Source organism: Ovis canadensis, chromosome 2 (assembly GCF_042477335.2).
Source record: "Ovis canadensis isolate MfBH-ARS-UI-01 breed Bighorn chromosome 2, ARS-UI_OviCan_v2, whole genome shotgun sequence".
Lineage (NCBI taxonomy): Eukaryota > Metazoa > Chordata > Mammalia > Artiodactyla > Bovidae > Ovis > Ovis canadensis.
In genome coordinates, this window is record NC_091246.1 from 123414151 (window position 1) to 123434532 (window position 20382).

A 20382-nucleotide genomic window follows, 5' to 3' on the forward strand; every position below is an offset into this window, starting at 1 on the left:
GGGGATCTAGGTATTTTATTACAGAACAGCCTTTCCCTCAGTCCCTGCCCCACAGGTGCGATCTCCCCTGTTCTTCAGGGCCGCAGGTTGCGTAGCTGCTTTCCTCTGGGTGGGCACCACTCTTATTTCAACTGTTTAAGTGGATATGAGGCAGGAAGCAGGTGGGATCCACAACCTACCAAGAAAGCACGCAGATGCTGAAGGAAGAAATGGCGCAGGAAGTTGTAAGGGGTATTTGAGGAAACAAGAGACGGGGCAGGACAGATACTCTCTGGATCATAGTAGTTTGGGCTGGAGACAATGCAGAATGCAGGTCAGTCACATAACAGAGGCCTCCAAAGCTAATGCGATGAGTTTGTACTTAGTACTGCGGGGCGACGGGGAGTGAAGAAAAGACTCAGTGAAAGCGATTGGGTTTTAGACTCTGTCACAAGTCCTGGGGGTGGAGTGTCAACTCATCTTCCTGCGCCGAGATTTCCACATTTGTTAACAATTAAAAAGTAATACTTGCTGGGCCGACCTCGAATACATACAAGAAGTAAACAGTGAACTGTAAAACTTAGAAGGCCGATCTCCAGGGTAGTGGTTTACGGTCAGGTGACAAGTCGACAAAAATTTCTTAAATCTTTTAGGAAAAAATGCTGAAACCAGATCCCAAAACGAAATCTTTTCGCCTGCAAACGACTTGCTATGGACTCGAAGTGGGTCGCAGCCTCTTCTCACTCCGCTGCTCTCGCTCTGCCAGAAGCCCACGCGGGAGACCATTTTCGAGGTTTGTTTTGGCGTCTCGGCGCCAAGGACTCCGGTAGACGCGAGGGAACTGAGGTGCACGCGCGTGCGTGAGAGCACAGGCCCGGAATCTCCGCACTACTGAGCCGGCGTGTGCCACCGGGCGTGCGTGGGCGCAGCCAGCCACTGCGCAGGCGCGGACTCGCTCCCCCTCGGCCTCCAGCGAGCGCGCGCGCCCCCGGCGGGTTCCGCTCCCGACAGGCGGAGGGCTGCGTGCGCACGAGAGAGCCGGCCGTGACGTGCGCCGCGCTACGCCCGACGTCACGGGTCCGTGTGTAGTGGCGGCCGGGCTGCCCTCAGCAGCGGCTCCCGACGAGGGTGGTGCGGTCGCTGGGTGCGGTGTTCGGGGGTCCTGCGGCCCGCAGCGGCGGCGACGACGACGACGACTACCGGGCGGCCCGGCGCTCCCAGCCGCGGAGTCGTCGCTCCCGCCCCTTCTCCGGCCTCGGCGGCACCCGGCCCGCGGCTTCCTCCTTTTCTGCCCAGCTTCCCGCGGGCCTCGGGGCCGCGGCGGCGAGAAGGAACGAGGGGCGCCGAGAGGCCCCGGCCGGCCGCCACGGTCCACGCGCCCGCCGCAGGCTCCATGTGAAGGAGGGCCGGGCCTGGCCCCCGGCCCGCGCCCGACTCCTCGTGCGCCCCTCCGGTCCCCGGGGGCCCGCAGCCTCCCTCGACCGGGGGGCGCGGTGACAGGCCGCGCGGGGGCGGAGGGGTGGGTCTGCGGCTCCTTACGTCCCCGCGGAGCGGCGGGTAAGTGCGTGCGTGTGTGTGTGTCCGTGTGTGTGTGTCCGTGTGTGTGTGTCCGTGTGTGTGTGTGAGCGCGCGCGCGCGCCCGCACAAATGTGTGGCGGTGGGGGTGGGGGAGCGGGGAGGGGGCCGGACGTGAGGAGGGGGCCGTTACCGGCCTGGGCGCAGCCCCTGGGGCGGAGATTTTGCTAGGTTGTTGCCTCGCTTGGGGTGGGCGGACCTTGGGTCCCTTGCATCCTGTCCTGAAGTCCAGGTCTGAGCGAAGTAGACCGCTGGGCGGTGGAGCTGTCAAGACGCGTACTCCGCCGGGCCTTTGGAAGGAAGATTGCGCCTGGTCCTTGGGAGAGGCAGAAATGTTACATGCAGGAAGCGAGAAAGTGCTTGTCTTTGCCCCGCTGTATCGTCGTGCACTAGTGGTTGGGGTTGATGCCCCTTTCGCTTTAGGGACCATTTAGCGAGCACTTGTTACGCCCCCGATACTTAACCGTGCATTGTTTCACCTCACCTTGGAAGCCCAGTGCGGTGATACTGTCTCTCCATTTTACGGTTGAAAACATCGAGGCTCAGATTGAGGAACTTGCCCAAGGTCACGCAGCTTGGTAATCTGGGAAAGCCTTGGTTCGAATATGATGTCTTTTCTGTAGAAGTGTATTTCTCTAGTTCAGATCTTGCGAAAATAAATATGTGAGGAAAATGAGAAAACCTGAAAAGTTTCTTCTTGGGAGTGAAATCTAAATATTTAAAAAAGTAGATCGAGCTTATATGCCCCTATTGTAGGTTGTTCAGTGTGTTTTGCTGCAGCCTAGCCAAATGATTTTCTTGATTCTTTCCCCCCAAAATTACTTTTAAAAGGTGACTCTAGGCACCTTTACCTTTTTCTTTTTTTGAGTTGGGACTGACCGAACAGAAAATATTTCCCCTCTTATCAAAAAGAAGAAATAGATTTAGTTAAACTCCGTATTTCTTGAAAAGTTACAATTTGTGCAGTTTATTCTTGATGCATACAGGGAACTCACAGTTGGGTTATTTGCTTGAGATTTCCTTATTGCAAAATTTGTTTCTGGATTATGTGGCAATGACAGCATGCTTAGTAATTTGTGCATTAACTTGTGCAATATCTCTGAGTGGAGAGCCAGAATTTAATGTGTAGAGTGTTGTAAAAGTTATTTTTTAATGATGTGATTGTTTTCTTTCGTATGTATGTAGCAAACTAATGAGTATTTATAAACTAACTGAAATTCTCATGTAGCATTGACCTATACTCTGTTTCTTTGATGATGGTTAAAGTTAGATAGCCTTTACATTTCTCTTTGCAGAAGAAAGTGTTGATAAAATTCTCTTGAGTAACTTAAATTTCATGCATAGTTGTAAATGTTGCAGAAATCTATTGATGCCCCAAATTGTAGTAGTTTATAATTTCCTTTAATGTATTATCAGATTTAAGAAAATTTGTAGTTGAATGTCTTTGTAATGTCTGTAGAGAAAAGGTTGAATTATAGAGCTAAGAAGTGGATGGTTCACAGATTGATTTGTCGTTTGCTTAAAATACAAACGTGTGTTGAGTCTTGTTGAATGTAATATCATTATAGAATGGTTATCTAGTCATGCTCTCCATGAATCTCTCTTGAAAGAAATAACTATTAAAGATTTATTGTAAATAATTTGATGATTACAGTTTAGACTCAGTCTTTTAAGTGTTTTAATTGGAACTTTCATCCCTTGTTTACCTTATTGCTACCAGAGGGGAAACTATATTTAATAGATGCTGTAGTAAAATGGAATTGTGTTTGGTTCTAGACAAGTCCCAGCTTTAGTATCAGATTGATTTTATTTTTCCTTATAGAATTGGAGCTCTCAAAGCTCCCTCCCACCTGCCCCCCAACCCAACCCCAACTTTTTATTAGGACAGTTTTAAGTACACAGGAGTTTGGTAATATCAGAACCCATATAGTAATCCTATAGACTGATTTATTGGCATCTTGCCATACTGTGTACATTATTTTTGGCCGTGCGTGCCTGTGTGCTCAGTCAGTCAGTCAGTCATGTCCCACTCTTTGTGACCCCATGGGCTGTAGTCTGCCAGGCTCTGTCCATGGGATTTTCCAGGCAAGAATATGGGGATGGGTTGCCATTTCCTCCTTCAGGGGATGTTCCCAACCCAGGGGTTGAATCACTATCTCCTGCGTGTCTCTTGCATTGGCAGGCAGCTTCTTCACTACTGAGCCATGTGGGAAGTGTTTTTGGCTATACCATTTGAAAACTAAACTGTGGACACTATGACACTTTACCCCTAAATGCCAACTTGCATTTCCAAAGATAAGGACATTTTCTTACACAGCCAAAATATCATTATTGTTAACTTTCTAATTAATAGTTTTTTATTGTTAATTTCTTAATGTAGCCTAGTATCCATCCATGTTTAAATTTCCCCATTTGTGCTGGAAAGATCTTTTATGGCTTTTTATACTTAATCCCACCAAACCAGGATTATTCACTACAAGGTTTATTCACTACATTTGGCTAAGTCTCTTTGATCTCTTCTAGTCTAAAACAATATCAACTCTCCATTTTATTTATTTTTTTATCTTTTGGCCATGCCACACAGTATGTGGGATCTTAGTTTCCAAGCCAGGGATTGAACCTGTGGCCCCTGCTGTGGAAGCACAGTTTTAACCACTGGATGCCTTGGAAGTTCCATCATCTCTCTATTTTATAAAATGGATTTTTTAAAATAAAAAGATCAAGCCAGTTATCTTGTAAAACAAGTCACATTCTGGATTTGTCTGATTTTTTCCCCCCTCATGTTGTAGTAGTTCCTCTAGCTAACTGTAAGCTAGATTTAAAGAATTGTTAGTTTCAGGTTAAATACTATGGGCAAGAAAAACTACTGAGTGTTTCTGTGTACTTTATATTGCTTCCCATCAGGGTCGTATATTGTTAAGTCCTATTGTTTGTGATCCTGAGTTTGATCACTTGGTTATGGGGGTTGTTGTTGTTCAGTTGCTAAGTCATGTCTTTGCGACTCCATGGACTGCAGCACACCAGGCTTCCCTATCCTTTACTATCTCCCCAAGTTAGCTCAAACTCGTGTCCATTGAGTCAGTGATGCCATCCAACCGTCTCATCCTCTGTTGCCCCCTTCTCCTGCCTTCAGTCTTTCCCAGCATCGGGGTCTTTTCCAGTGAGTCAGCTCTTCCCATTAGGTGGCTAAAGTATTGGAGTTTCAGCTTTAGCATCAGTCCTTTCAATGAATATTCAGGGCTGATTTCCTTTAGGGTTTACTGGTTTGATCTCCTTGCTGTCCAAGGGACTCTCAAGAGTCCTCTGCAGCACCATAGTTTGAAAGCATGAGTTCTTAGGCACTGAGCCTTCTTTATGGTTCAACTCTCACATCCCTACATGATTACTGGAAAGACCACAGCTTTGACTAGATGGACCTTTGTCAGCAAAGTGATATCTCTGCTTTTTAATATGCTGTCTAGGTTTGTCATAGCTTTCCTTCCAGGGAGCAAGCATCTTTTAATTTTGTGGCTGCAGTCACCCTCTGCAGTGATTTTGAAGCCCAAGAAAATAAAATCTGCCACTCTTTCCCCCTTTTTCCCATCTGTTTGCCATGAAGTGATGGGACTGGATGCCATGATCTTAGTTTTTTGAATGTTGAGTTTTAAACCCGCTCTTTCACTCTCCTCTTTGAGTCAGTTCAGTCGTGTCTGACTCTTCGTGACCCCATGGACTGCAGCACACCAAGCTTCTCTGTCCATCACCAACTCCTGGAGTTTACTCAGACTCATATCCATCGAGTTGGTGATGCCATCCAACCATCTCATCCTCTGTCATCCACTTCTCCCGCCTTCAGTCTTTCCCAGCATCAGGGTCTTTTCTAGCGAGTCAGTTCTTTGCATCAGGTGGCCAAAGTATTAGAGTTTCAGCTTCAGCTCTCCTCTTTAGGTGAGGTATATTTTCCCCACTGCAATTGGCATGGGTTCTCCAGTAATCTTTCAGTTTTCAGTAGATAGTAATATCTATTGCTGCATCTGTTGGCAAGCTAACTTCTGAATTTCAATGTTAACAATCTTTTGCTGGTCTGTAGACAGCAACAGAATCACAGGAATTGTAAAAATATTCTGTGTAGCTGTATTAATCAGGTTCTGATTTTGCAGCTGTATTAATCAGGTTCTGATCTGGGGGATTTTTAAATATTTTTAATAATGAATTCAAGGTTATCACCAGTTATGAATAAAGAGAGACCTGACTTGAGAGAACAGAGGACAATTCAGTTTCTGTCTTTTCCTGTACTCTCTCAAGGAGGGAGGGAGGGAGTGAGTGTGTGTGTGTGTGTGTGTGTGTGTGTGCTGTACTGTGAAGCTTGTGAGATATTAGTCCTCACTGAACCTTGATCCTTGGCAGTAAAGTCGAGGGGTCCCTATCACTGGCCCATCAGGGAATTCCCTCCATATGTTTCTTTTAAGTCTTAGCCAATATTTGTTGCTCAGAAATAGCTGAAATATAAAAGGAGAGTTACTTTACTAAAACGTATTTTGAGAATACTGTTTTTTTGGTGTCATGCAAAGGAGAACTGGATTGAGAATCAGAAGGTCTAAATCCTAGGCCTAATTCAGCTGTTCTGTGAAGTTCAAGGATTATAAACTTCAACTTCACTCTGTATTCTCATGTCCTAGTGATTGTTAGTAAACATGTTCGTAAGGAGGATAGGAATAGACTCTTCTTTGATGTTCTTCCCGTAACTAGCCCACCACCTTTCTTGTAAGTGCTCAAGAATGTTATGCGTGAGATTCATAGTACTATAAATTTAAAAAGCACTCTGTAGCTGTTAAATTTTGGAAGTTTTTCTAGGGTAATTTCCCCCCATTTGTATAGTTAGTCATTTAGTATGGACTTTAATAAATTAATAGTGAAAAATTAAAAGAGTAGTTTAAGGTACGGCTTTATCCGAGTTCTTTCGATAATTCCCAGATTGGGCCTGCTCAGCGCCACTGCCTTAGGCGGGCTGCCCCCTGAGCGCTGTGCACTCGCCTCCGCTGCCCTCGCTGCCCTCTGACTGCGCGGCACCGCGGTTGTCTCTGTGTCCTCCGCGGAGAAACTAGCTCTTCAGGCACAAGGCAGTGCTGTGTTGATTGTAGTGCCCAACACCTAGCACGATACCTGTTGACAAACGTTTATTACATGGATAGGTAATTGACAAGAGGCCTCCTTTTACAGTGTGCTCAGATTCTTAAAAGATGGTAGCTACATGAGTGGAACAGGGTGGGGAAGTTCAAGAAAATGTTTCTGTATTCTCAGAGAAAATCAAGCATTTTTTGAACAGCTCTACCACAGAGGCAAGGCTGTGGAAAAGTTTCTGAAAATTAATAGGAATCAGTGGGAGAATGTTAGATAATACTTATTATTTTTGAAAGTCTTTGAGAACAGATCTGCAGTCTAAGCCGAAATTTCAATTCTTTCTGTGCTGTTTAGTAATAGTTATATGCTCCCAACTCATACTGTATTTTAGATTTGTGACTTGGAGATGTTTCATTATCATTATTATTGTTTGATAAGTTTGTTGTTACCCTAAGGTTGACTGACTTAGCTACATGCTTCCCTGGTGGCTCAGATGGTAAATTGTCTGCCCGCAATGCAGGAGACCTGGGTTCGATCCCTGGGTCAGGAAGATCCCCTAGAGAAGGAAATGGCAACCCACTCCAGTACTTCTGCCTGGGAAACTCCGTGGATGGAGGAGCCTGGTGGGCTATAGGCCATGGGGTCGCTAAGAGTGACACAACTGAGTGACTTCACTTCACAATGGTATTTACGGAGTTTTAACTCAAAATATTTTGTTCTTTTGTTTTAATATGAAAGAAACGAGACCAGTGTTCTCTGACTAAATTTTGCGGAGAGATTAATGTCATGATTTATATGATTGCTTTAATGCATTTTAAAATCAGGTTAGGCATTTTTAGACCTGTTGACTGCTTTGTAAAATTAGTAATAGTTATTATATGGTATGACATGATGTATAAAAACAGTATGTCAAAGAACATTTTCAAACTTTCTTATTTGGTTAGATATTATAAGGAAATGAAACAAGTAGAAGGTAGCTAGCTCAGCCTTGGTGTTGATAAAGATCTGCTTTGAGAGATGCTGTATCATTAACCATCCAGTCTGTTAGCAGTACCTGACTGCATTTGGTTGACTTCACCCCCAAACCACCATATACCTTCATTATAAATCTTTCCCCATGATTTGAGAAAGAGTAGATTAATTTTGTGTTCTGAGATCACGTAATGTGTATTAATCAGCATCTCAAAGTTTTGTCCCATAGTTATGAACTGTTGCATACTGCCTTAGGGTTAGAAGATTTACTCAGGCATGTACCTGAAGAGTTTCTTGCCTAGAATATTCCTGAAGTGAATACACAGAGTGCAAACTGTATTTCATAGTAGGTAGAAAGCCTGAATTCAGTCTTAAGTCTGCCATTAATTAGAAGCTGACTGTGACAAAGTGACTTCAGTAATTTTTTAAAAAACATTATCTTAGCACATAGCAGGGACACGCGGGGCTCTTAGCGCATAGCAGGGACACGCGGGGCTCTTAGCGCATAGCAGGGACACGCAGGGCTTAGCATATAGCAGGTACGCACAGGGCTTAGCGCATAGCAGGGACACGCGGGGCTCTTAGCGCATAGCAGGGACACGTGGGGCTCTTAGCACATAGCAGGGACACGCGGGGCTCTTAGCGCATAGCAGGGACACGCGGGGCTCTTAGCGCATAGCAGGGACACGCGGGGCTCTTAGCGCATAGCAGGGACACGCGGGGCTCTTAGCGCGTAGCAGGGACACACAGGGCTTAGCGCATAGCAGGTACACGCAGGTCTCTTAGCGCATAGCAGGGACACGCGGGGCTCTTAGCCCATAGCAGGTACACACAGGTCTCTTAGCGCATAGCAGGGACACGCGGGGCTCTTAGCGCATAGCAGGGACACGCGGGGCTCTTAGCGCATAGCAGGGACACACAGGTCTCTTAGCGCATAGCAGGGACACGCAGGGCTCAGCGCATAGCAGGGACACGCAGGGCTCTTAGCCCATAGCAGGGACACGCGGGGCTCTCAGCGCATAGCAGGGACACGCGGGGCTCTTAGCGCATAGCAGGGACACGCAGGTCTTCACTGTGTCATGTGAGATCTTTCTTTGTAGCACACGGACGCTAAGTTGTGGTCCACGGGCTCAGTACTTACAGTGCTTCGGCTTAGTTGCTCCACACCACGTGGGATCTTAGTCCCCAAACCAGGAACCCACTCTGTACCCCCTGCATTGCAAGGTGGATTCTTAACCACTGGACCACCAGGGAAGTGCCTAGTTCACCATTTCTGAATTTGAAAAAGTTGCCCTAGTTGCTTTCTTTTTTGAAAAAGGTTTATTTATTTTTTGGCAATGGTGGGTCTTTTTTGCTGCATGGGGCCTGCTCTTCATCACAGTGCCTGGGCTGCTGCTTGCAGTGGTTTCTCTCCCTGTGGAGAGCACAGCCTCAAGGATCGTGGGCTCAGCAGTTGTGTGCACAGGCTTAGTCGCTCTGCAGCACCCGGGATCTTCCCTGACCAGGTATCAAATTGATGTCCCTTGCATCACCAGGTGGATTCTTAAACACTGAGCCATGAGGGAAGCCCCACCCCGCCCCACCTAGTTGATTTCTTAAGGACCTATCTAATCTATGATTCTGTGAGATCCACAGCATCATAGAAAATAGTAGAGTCAAAAGCGATTCACGTTTTCTTGCTTGGGAGATTGTTAAGATGACAACTGTCCAGGGAAGATTTGTTACAGGGCAGCATTTGGAAGATAAATCGCTGTGTTTAAATGTGATTAATTTGTCAGAATGATATCTTTTACTTAAAGATATTTTATAGCCAGGTAGCTTGTGGTGAACTGTGATAATCTATAGTAGGTTCACAGTAAATACTTGTTGAAAGAGTAGGTGAATAACTTCAGGACTGATATGATTGAAATCAGAATCACCTGATGATATTTTAGTGATAAAAATCCAGGACAGTAACCATTGAATTCTAGAAAAGAACTAAATTATACTCATAAATGGGCACCTAAGACTAGTGAAATACATTTTTTGAAATACTTTAGCCAAAAGTGAGGGAAGATCTTTTTAGAAAAGAAAAAAAAAGAGTTATTGGAAAAATTTTACCTGCAGTCTATGCCTGCTAGAAATTTTAAAATAATTTTATGGATGTACTGGATAAACCCCAGATGATTACATTAAAAAAATTCTTACTTCCCAATGGAAAAAACCATTTGGGGCAAACCATACATCAGCAAAAAAAATTTTAATATATATATTTATTTTTGTGAGGCTGTGTGGAATCTTAATTCCCTAACAAGGAATTGAACCTGTGCCCCCCTGCATTGGGAATGTGGAGTCTTAACCATTGGACCACAGGGAAGTCCCAGCAAATTATTTTTTCTCAGAATCTTTCTGCTTCTTTATTCTTCCTTTCTTCCATCTTTGCATCTCTAACCAAAGCATAGAAGTACATTAAGTGTTCTTAGCTTATTTTGTTCTTAGGTAATAGATTGGTATTGGCATTTGTTAAACTAGAGCTTCCCTTGTGCTCAGATGTTAAAGAAACTACCTGCAATGCTGGAGACCTGGGTTCAATCCCTGGGTCAGGAAGATCCCCTGGAGAAGGGATTGGCGACCCACTCCAGTATTCTTGCCTGGAGAATCCCATGGACAGAGGAGCCTGGTGTGCTGCAGTCTGTGGGGTCACAAAGAGTCGGACACGACTGAGCAACTAACACTTGTTAATCTGATACCCACTCTAGTGTTTTCTCTCATATAAATCTTGCTCTTTTGCAAATGGGAGGATCAAGTTTGGATGATATGGCTTCATAGAACGAGGGCTCTTCATCCTGTTTTCAAAGATTGGCAGCTGAGAACTGATGAAAGAAGGCTTGATTGGAGATTATGAAAGGACTAAGTGGCTTAGGTTTGGTTATGCAGGAAGATCTCTAAAGGGAAAGTTGCAGAGATCTTGGTCAGTAGGTGGAGGGGAGGCTTCAGTGGTTGCAGGAGTTAGGGTTCAGTCACAGGGGAAGGACGAACTGCTGCGGTATCATGGAATTAAGGAATTTATGAAAGGTAGAAGGCCTTACGGAGTTGTGGGAGAAGCTTGGAAACCAAAGTCCGTAAGGGGGAGTTGGCAGAGGAGAGAAGTCACTAATCAGCCTCCTGAGTCAGTGGTGCAGTGGGCAAGTCAGAGTTTGCAGGGGAATGTGAGGAGCTAGTGACGCCCAGCTACTGAAGTGTGGGCCCACACAGTAGAGCTGGTGGAAAGTATAGAAAGCGTTGTCTCCACGTAGCTACCCCTTCTGTGGTCTTCAGTCAGGCTTCTGATGGTGGGCCTGAGGTTGCTGTTTGGTTGGCAGGGTTGACAATAAGAAAGAGCCACGTGCAGTGCAGGGGAGAGCAGAGACACAGTGAAGCTCTGTCAGCTCTACATCCGTCTAGCCATAATCCTCAGAGAGTGGTTCCCATGTGTGACCATCTCTCACCAGGAACCTGGTGGGAAGAGGATTCTGGAAATGTAGTTTGAACTTAAAAGTTGAAATCGTACAAACCGTCACAGAGAGTGAGAGTGGAGGGTGGCTGGGAAATCACAGTGAGGGCTGTGATCGCTGTGGAGTCCACAGTGATGTTTCATCTTCTGTGAGAGAGCAAGTTCTTTAAAGTCTCCAAGCCTTTCTCTTCCTCTGTGAGATGGGAAGATAATACTTACATTAGGGATTATTGTGAGCATTAAATGAAAGGTTTTGTATTTAGCAGACTGTCAGCACAGGGTAAAATAATAGCTTTTATTAGTAGTAGTAATTGTGGTAGTAAAGAAGATGGGTTGAGAAATAGGAAGGGTGTATTTTGAAAGAGAGGGGAGAAGTAGAGAAGATGAATGGAGATAAGAGTGAAGTAGAAGGCATAGTTCCTGTAACTGAGAATGCAGTAATGAAGCTGCGGAGGACGCATGCCAGCATATAGCAAGGTTGGGAAGGTGTTAAATCAGATAACACCCTTTGAGACAAATGACTGCGGTGATGAGTGGAGAGACGGCGAATGCTGTCATTCCAGCGCGCTCTTGCTCCGTCGGCCACTCAGCCCAGCTCTTTGCAACCCTGTGGACTGCAGCCCGCCAGGCTGCTCTGTCCATGGGATTTTCCAGGCGAGAATACTGGAGTAGGTTGCCATTTCCTTCTCCAGGGTGTAGTTAAGGTTAAAAGTGGTAATGTAAAATTCCTAGTACACTATCAGTCCTCAGAGGTTATTTTTCACTTCTTATCATTTAGAAAGCTGGACAGATGAAGGGAGTAGGGAAGGCTGAAACTGGGTCCTCGTTTAGACAAGAAGGAAAGGAGGACACATTTCGGATAGCAGAAGTAGGAGGAGGCATCCTCACAGCATGCAGCACTTCATAAGACAAGTTGGTGCCTGCTGGCTCCTAATCTGTGCTTTTGATAGCCTGTTTGTAGTTTCTTGATTTTAATTTTGAAGGATTGCTTATGCTTGTATCACTGCAAGCAATCAGTACCCAGTAATTGTGTAGCACTTAATGATACTTACTGTATAACAAAGCCTGAGTTTTTACCAGCTGTGAACCCCTAAAGTTAGGTGTCTCCCTCCTCATCCATAATCTATACCATGGTGTTTTCTCACACTCAGTAGATTCATAAGGTTATTTGCCTTTAGTGATTTCACTTGCTTACAGTATGAGATGATGAAGATTTGTAAAAGGAGAGATTACATTAAAAAAATAAATAATAAAGAAGAAAAAAGCAAAGCTGAAAAGAAACAGCAGCTCTAATGTATTTCTTTGTGAGTCTCAGGGTTCCTTAAGTGTTTCCTATTTTGGCTTTTCAAATCGAGCCTAAGCTAAAATGATGAGATGTGGTAGATGCTGTTACACATACTCACAGTTCCCAAAGACCCCAGTAGGGTAAAGACCAAACGGAAGCAACACTAAAAGAAGATAAAACAGGAGAGCTAGGTTTGATCCCTGGGTTGGAAAGATCCCCTGGAAAAGGAAATGGCAACCCACTCCAGTATTCTTGCCTGGAGAATTCCATGGAGCAAACACCCTTTTCCAAGAACACAAGAGAATACTCTGCACATGGGCATCACTAGATGGTCAACACCAAAATCACCACTAATTGATGATATTCTTTGCAGCCAAAGGTGGGAAAGCTCTGTACAGTCAGCAAAAAGAAGACTGGGAGCTGACTGTGGCTCAGATCATGAACTCCTTATTGCCAAGTTCAGACTTAAATTGAAGAAAGTAGGGAAAACCACTAGAACATTCATGTATAACCTAAATCAATCCCTTACGGTTATACAGTGAAAGTGAGAAATAGATTTAAGGGGTTATATCTGATAGACAGAGTGCCTGATGAACTATGGACAGAGGTTCGTGACATTGTACAGGAGACAGGGATCAAGACCATCCCCAAGAAAAAGAAGTGCAAAAAGGCAAAATGGTTGTCTGAGTAGGCCTTACAAATAGCTGTGAAAATAAAAGAGGTGAAAGGCAGAGGAGAAAAGGAAAGATATACCCATTTGAATACAGAGTTCCAAATAATAGCAAGGAAAGATAAGAAAGCCTTCCTCAGTGACCGGTGCAAAGAAAAATAGGAAAACAATAGAATGGGAAAGATTAGAGATCTCTTCAAGAAAATTAAAGATACCAAGGGAACATTTCATGCAAAGATGGGCTTTGGACAGAAGGACAGAAATGGTATGGACCTAACAGAAGCAGAAGATATTAAGAAGCGGTGGCAAGAATACACAGAAGAACTATACAAAAAAGATCTTCACGACCCAGATAATCATGATGGTGTGATTACTCACTACAGCCAGACATCCTGGAGTGTGAAGTCAAGTGGGCCTTAGGAAGCATCACTACAAACAAAGCTAGTGGAGGTGATGGAATTCCAGTTGAGCTCTTTGAAATCCTTTTAAAAGATGATGCTGTGAAAGTGCTGCACTCAATATGCCAGCAAATTTGGAAAACTCAGCAGTGGCCACAGGACTGGAAAAGGACAGTTTTCATTCCAATCTCAAAGAAAGGCAGTGCCAAAGAGTGCTCAAACTACTGCACAGTTGCACTCATCTCACATGCTAGTAAAGTAATGCTCAAAATTCTCCAAACCAGGCTTCAACAGTATGTGAACTGTGAACTTCCAGATGTTCAAGCTGGTTTTAGAAAAGGCAGAGGAACCAGAGGTCAAATTGCCAATATCCACTGGATCATTGAAAAAGCAAGAGTTCCAGAAAAACATCTACTTTTGCTTTATTGACTATGCCAAAGCCTTTGACTGTGTGGATCACAAAAAACTGTGGAAAATTCTGAAAGAGATGGGAATACCAGACCACCTGACCTGCCTCTTGAGAAATGTGTATGTAGGTTGGGAGCAGCTGTTAGAACTGGACATGGAACAACAGACAGGTTCCAAATAGGAAAAGGAGTGCATCAAGGCTGTATATTGTCACCCTGCTTATTTAACTTCTATGCAGAGTACATCATGAGAAATGCTGTGCTGGAAGAAGCACAAGCTGGAATCAAGATTGCTGGGAGAAATATCAATAACCTCAGATATGCAGATGACACCACCCTTATGGCAGAAAGTGAAGAGGAGCTAAAAAGCCTCTTGATGAAAGTGAAAGAGGAGAGTGAAAAAGTTGACTTAAGGCTCAACATTCAGAAAACGAAGATCATGGCATCTGGTCCCATCACTTCATGGGAAATAGATGGGGAAACAGTGGAAACAGTGGCAGACTTTTTTTGGGGGCGGGGCTCCAAAATCACTGCAGATGGTGATTGCAGCCATGAAATTAAAAGACTCTTACTCCTTGGAAGAAAAGTTATGACCAACCTAGATAGCATATTGAAAAGCAGAGACATTACTTTGCCAACAAAGGTCCATCTAGTCAAGGCTATGGTTTTTACATTAGTCAGATATGGATGTGAGAGTTGGACTATAAAGAAAGCTGAGCGCTGAAGAATTGATGCTTTTGAACTGTGGTGTTGGAGAAGACTCTTGAGAGTCCCTTGGACTGCACAGAGATCCAGCCAGTCCATCCTAAAGGAGATCAGTCCTGAGTGTTCATTGGAAGGACTGATGTTGCACCTGAAACTCCAATCCTCTGGCCACTTGATGCGAAGAGCTGACTCATTTGAAAAGACCCTGATGCTGGGAAAGATTGAGGGCGGGAGGAGAAGGGCATGACAGAGGTTGAGATGGTTGGATGGCATCACCAAGTTGATGGACATGAGTGTCAGTAAAGCCTGGGAGTTGGTGATAGACAAGGAGGCCTGGCGTGCTGCAGTCCATGGGGTCACAAAGAGTCAGACATGACTGAGTGACTGAACTGAACTGATGGGGTACAGACCACGGGGTTGCAAAGAGTCAGACATGACTGAAGCAGCTTTCATACTTGTAGTTTCTAAAGACTGTCCATGTTTGCTCCTCCTTGGGCCAGTTGCGCTCCTCTGACCATCTGTTTTGGTGAGGGACTACACTGAACTAATTTGGTGACATTTAGTAATCAAGTGGGTGGTTGGAGGTTGTGTTTGTAGAAGGGATAAGCTTCCAGAAGAAGGCCACTAGAGTGAATCACTTAATTCAGTATATTAATTGATTAGTCAATTCAGTAGAATCTACCTTGTTATTTTCAAGTTCTTCAAATTAATCATTTTATTTTAATACAATTAATATGCAAGTTGTTTCTTTTTTTCACTTTTTCACCAATTTCTTGCTAGCTTTTGTTCTACTGGAATCACTTTCCTTCTTCATGAAGTATATCCTTTATCCACAGTCTTTTAAAAAGTATTTATTTATTGTATTCGGTTGCCCCGGGGGGCTTTGTTGCTCGGTTTTCTCTGGTGGTGAGTGGAGGCTTCTCTCTAGTTGCGGTGCCCAGGCTTCTCGTTGCAGTGGCTTCTCTTCTTGAGGAGAAGAGGCTTTAGGTGCAAGGGCTCTAGTAGTTGTGGCATGCAGGCGCAATAGTTACGGCACATGAACTTAGTCACGCTGAGGCATGTGGGATTTTCCTGGACCAGGGATCAAACCTGGGAAAATTCCACATGCCTCAAAGTAACTGAGTCCATGTGCCAAAACTGTTGAGACTGGGACCAGGGATCAGACCCAGGGAGGGCGTGGCAGCCCACTTCAGTGTTCTTGCCTGGAGAATCCCCAAGGACAGAGGAGCCTGCTGGGCTACAGCCCATGGGTTGCAGAGTTGGACACGACTGAGAGACTGAGCACAGCACAGGGATGGAACCCATGTACCCTGCATTGGCTGGTGAACTCTCACCACTGGACCACCAGGGGAGTCCAGAACCCATGGTCTTTCGTTTGGTTTAAACTTTTTATTTTGTATTGGTGACAAATTACAGTTTTTGTTTGTTGGGAATCTTTAGCTCTTCTTGAAGATATTTTAGTTGTGGATGAAAGTCTAGATTGGCAGTTATTTTTCCCTCAGCATTTTGAAGATATTATTCCATTCGGTTTTCTACAGTATGCTGCTGCTGCTGCTAAGTTGCTTCAGTCGTGTCCGACTCTGTGCGACCCCATACACTGCAGCCCACCAGGCTCCCCTGTCCGTGGGCTTCTCCAGGCAGGAACACTGGAGTGGGTTGCCATTTCCTTCTCCAATGTGGAAGAGTGAAAAGTGAAAGTGAAGTCGCTCAGTCTTGTCTGACTCGTAGCGACCCCATGGACTGCAGCCTACCAGGCTCCTCCATCCATGGGATTTTCCAGGCAAGAGTGGAAAATACTGGAGTGGGGTGCCATTGCCTTCTCCATTTCTACTGTATAATCAGACCTAAAAGATTTTTTTTAAAGTATCTTTGTTCTAATTATTTATTTTTGATTCAGATTTTTTTTTTTTTAGTACATACTTATTTATTTGACTGCACCAGGGTTTAGTTGCATCCTGTGGGCTCCAAAGGGCCTGGGCTTAGTTGCTCCACAGCACGTGGCATCTTAGTTCCCCAGCCAGGGATTGAACCCACATCCCTTGCATGGCAAGGTGGGTTCTTAACTGCTGGATCACCAGGGAAGTCTCTGGATGTTTTATCAATAATAATTTTTTATTGTGTTCTTAGAGTATATAATTGACTTTTTAATGGAAATACTCACATTGGTTTTTTTTTCTTTTAATTTTTAAATTCATTTAATGCTTATTGAAAATATTAGGAATGTCTTAGGAATCAGTAAAATAGCCTTTAATAAATTTTTTGTTGAGTTTTAACTGTTCGTGGGCACAATTATTACTAAATTGTTTGACTTCCTTCTGTGTATTGGCACTGAAGATAAATGAATTGGTCATTGTTTCTGTAATTATAGAACTCCATTCTGATGTGGGAGGGAGGCAGATGTACCCGGCCTCATAATTTGTTAGGCTTCCCTGGTGGCTCAGCTGGTAGAGAATCCGCCTGCAATGCAGGAGACCTGGGTTCGATCGCTAGGTCGGGAAGATCCCCTGGAGAAAGAAATGGCAACCCACTCCAGTATTCTGGTCTGGGAAATCCCATGGATGCAAGAGCCTGGTGGGCTACAGTCCACGGGGTCGCAAAGAGTTGGACACGACTGAGCGACTCCATACTTGTTTGCGTACTTTTTAAGCTTTGGATTTTAGAATTTTAAAGAGACGTTAATATTTTAGAACTTGGTGTTTTGTTATGTTTTGAATCCAGGAGATTAGCAAGTGGAGCGTATTGGTACACAGCAGGCATGGGCCAAGTGCTGGTTAAATGAGAGGCAATAGAGTGTAGCGTGTGAGAGTGGATTGCAGATAAGACTGTCTTGAGTTCCAAAGCCGAACTTAATAAATAAGTAAACTTAGCTCTTATTAGTTTCTGAGTGTTCACTGTGCTTTGTTATTTTTCAAAGTGCTTTACAAGTAATATTTCATTTATGCCTTATAATAGTCACATTAAATAGGTACAGTTACTGTTACCATTTTATAGATGAGGAATTGGGCACTGAGAGCCATCATTATTGTTATTATCAATGGATTTTGAGAGGTATTTTTGGTAAACTAATGATATTTTTTTCTCTCTGGTACCTGATAGAAATATCAGGGAATGACAAATACTTCTTCATCAGTCTGCAGTAATTTAAGAGTTTTAATAAAAACCTAAGTTTCTTGCAAGTGTTGAGTGAAGAGTTACCTCATTCTCTGTTAAGATCCATTTAATAAAATGTAGAAAAGAATTGAGATGTGTAGACATTTAAATTCCCCTACATGTATATGGATGGCTGAGGCCCTTTGCTGTCCACCTGAGACTATCACAGCATTGTTAATTGGCTATACTCCAGTACAAATAAAAAGTTTTAAAAAGTTAAAATCCCCCAATATTCTCAGTATGATTTAAGAACTAAGGAAGAGGGGGAAAAAAAAACCACTCATTAGATATCAACTTACTTTTAACAAACATTTGCATAATTATTACCAATATGCTAGGCCCATTATAGGCACTTTACAAACATTGACTTGTTTAATCTCCATGGCAGTCTGGTGATGATTATGACTATATAATCATTCTAGGAGGCTATGCATTTTTTGTTACTACTTTTATAAAATTACTTAAAATGTTTTAGGAACACTCATAAAGCCCATGCTCTTTTTTTTTTTTTTTGTCTATGCCATGTGGCATGTGGGATCTTGGTTCCCTGACCAGGGATTAGACCCACACCCCTTGCAGTCCCTAAAATTCTCTTTAAATTTGAATTCTATATGGTTTTGAGTAGATAATGTGGTACAAAGTTCAGAAACTATGAATAGATAAACAATGCAGGTCTGTCTCCCCAGCTACCCAGTTCTTCTAACTGGAAGTGACCAGTGTTACTAGGGAAATACTCCCTTGAAATTGTCTTTAGAATTTTTGAATACCTGAAATTGGGATGTGTCTGACAAATGATGACATTTTATTTTTTAAAGTCAGAATTCATTTGTAGTCTGGCAAATAAAGGGGCTACTGCTCTGTGTAATAGTTTTGCAGATCAAAAGCAAGGGATGTCCGTAAGGTAATGAGACTTGTGTAACTTATAAACTGGCTTAAGGTCAGTAGTCGCAGTTGCAGTGCTAGTAGCATTATAGAATAAGGTTTGTAGCTAGATTGAGATAATCGACAGACTACACATTTAAGGTATGTGATTTGGTAAAATCAGACATGTGTGTATACAAGTGAAACCATAACCTCATCAAGATAGTGACCATATCCATCACCCCCAGAAGCTTCTTCATGCCCTTTTGTAGTCCCATCACTGTCTTGCCTCTTTTTATTGTCCCGAGGCAACCAGTGATCTGCTTTTTCTTATCATAAATTAGCTGCTCACCTGGTAATGGACATTTGAGTCTCCAGTTTGGGGCTGTCACACAGTAATGCTACGAACATTTGTATACAAGTATTTGTGTGGACAGTCCATGGGGTCGCAAAGAATCAGACACAACTTAGCAACTGAACAACAACAGTGAACGGTTTGTGTGGTCATACGCTTTCATTTTTCTTGAGTAAATATCTAGGAGTGGAATGGGTGGGTCATAAGATTTTGCCAAACTGTGTCATAAAGTGAATGTCCAATCTTACACCATTGGACATTTGACGTTCTTACCAGCACTGTGAACATTTTCATTGCACAGCATCTTTGCCAACACTTCATATGACCATTCTTTTGGAATCTCATTGTGTTTCTTCCCCCCTCCCCTCTTTTCCAAAGGTGAAAAGGAAGGAATTTTAAGTTTTTTTTTTCTGAGCAGTTTTAGATTTACAGAAAAATTGAGCATAGAGTTCCCATTTACCCTCTCCCTTGCTCCAAGTTTTCCCTATTATTAATATTTTGCATTAGTGTGATACATTTGTTACCTTTCATGACCCTGTATTGATATATTCTTATTCACTGAAGTTCCTAGGTTACATTAGCGTACACTTTTATATTATTTATTGTATGAGTTCTGACAAATGTTCAATGACATGTATCTGCCATTCTTACAGTATCATGGGGAATAGTCTCACTGCCCAGAAACTCTGTGGTCCTCTTACCCCTCCCGCCCGCCTGCCCGCCCTGGGTGCCGTGGCAGCTGCAGATCCTTTGATTGTCTCCGTAGTTTTGCCTCGTCCAGAGTGTAGTATGGTTGGAGGCACACAATATATAACTCTTCAGGCATTGGCCTCTTTCACTTTGTAATATGCATTTAAGTTTCCTTTAAGGTCTTTTTCATGGCTTGAGAGCTCATTTCCTTTCAGCACTGAGTATTCTACTGCTCAAATGTATCAGTATATTTATCCATCCACTTAAAAAAAATTAATTTTCATCACTGTTTGAGGGTTTGGAGTGAAAACAGGCTGATTAGACAGGAAGGTATTGGAGATAACCCCAGCAAGAGAGAGTATCATGCCTTGGAATGGAATGGCAGTAGTGGAGATGTATATTTAAAGCAAAGCTAACGGGATTTGCTGATCAGCGGAATGTAGAAGGAAGGAATAAGAGGACTCAAGGCTGTCCCCACACTTTTGTCTTGAACAACTAGAAAATTAGAGAATTTTTGTGTGTGTGTGATAGTAAAGACTGGGGAGAAATACTAATGTTTATTTTCCCAACTTTGTTAAAAATTTTCTCTTTAGAAATTTTCAGAAGTTGAGGAATTTTTTTTCTTTTCATTTGAGAGTAAATTGCCAGTATGAGGCCCCATGACCCCAGAGCACTTTAGTTTGTAATTGCTGTCAGCAAGGAAATTTTCTTACATATCTGGAATGAAACCATCAAAATCATGAAGTTAGCATTAATAGAATTA

At 43.5% G+C, this 20382-nt stretch overlaps 1 protein-coding gene across 1 annotated transcript in view; it reads left to right on the top strand.

The window, feature by feature from the left end:
• The first annotated feature begins 472 nt into the window (after positions 1–472).
• MAP3K2 (mitogen-activated protein kinase kinase kinase 2) overlaps positions 473–20382 on the top strand; it is a 94117-nt gene continuing 74207 nt past the window's right edge. The window contains exon 1 of the mRNA XM_069576887.1: positions 473–1536. The gene's annotated coding sequence lies outside the window, so the exon portion shown is untranslated. The remainder of the gene's footprint in view (positions 1537–20382) is intronic.